We start from the raw sequence: 447 nt of genomic DNA, 5'->3' as shown, positions 1-447 counted from the left end.
TATATATATATATATATTCATACACATACGCATCTGAAACGTAAGTTTCTAGTACGTGAAATAAGTTTATGTGTGCAATGTATGTATGTACGTATACATGTCTGTACATATAAATGTATATATATATATATAAATGTATTTGTGTGTGCTTGTGTACGATGTGTGCTATCCATGGTTCTAGCAACATATTTAGCTCGCTTGTAGATATGCTTGATTGCGGGCTATACGTATTTATCGTAGTTATGTTGTATAATATGCACGTATATATATATATATATATATATATATATATAATGGAGGATTCATGATAAGTTAATGCAATACATACTGTGTCTGGTACACAAGTTATCTCGTCGACAAACATACTCCGATTATATTCTCATCGAATATCAGAATATAAGCGTGTGTGAGTGTGCAGATATATATCTCTCTCTCTCTCGCTGTATA

General features: G+C 30.9%; 1 protein-coding gene across 1 annotated transcript in view; it reads left to right on the top strand.

The window, feature by feature from the left end:
- The window catches only part of LOC106868936 (paired box protein Pax-5), a 261,351-nt gene that overhangs the window by 1,758 nt on the left and 259,146 nt on the right, over window positions 1-447 (top strand). The gene's annotated exons all lie outside the window — the stretch shown is intronic.

This window comes from Octopus bimaculoides, chromosome 6, assembly GCF_001194135.2.
Source record: "Octopus bimaculoides isolate UCB-OBI-ISO-001 chromosome 6, ASM119413v2, whole genome shotgun sequence".
In the NCBI taxonomy this organism is placed as follows: Eukaryota; Metazoa; Mollusca; class Cephalopoda; order Octopoda; family Octopodidae; genus Octopus; species Octopus bimaculoides.
This window is presented reverse-complemented; position numbering and strand designations above follow the sequence as displayed.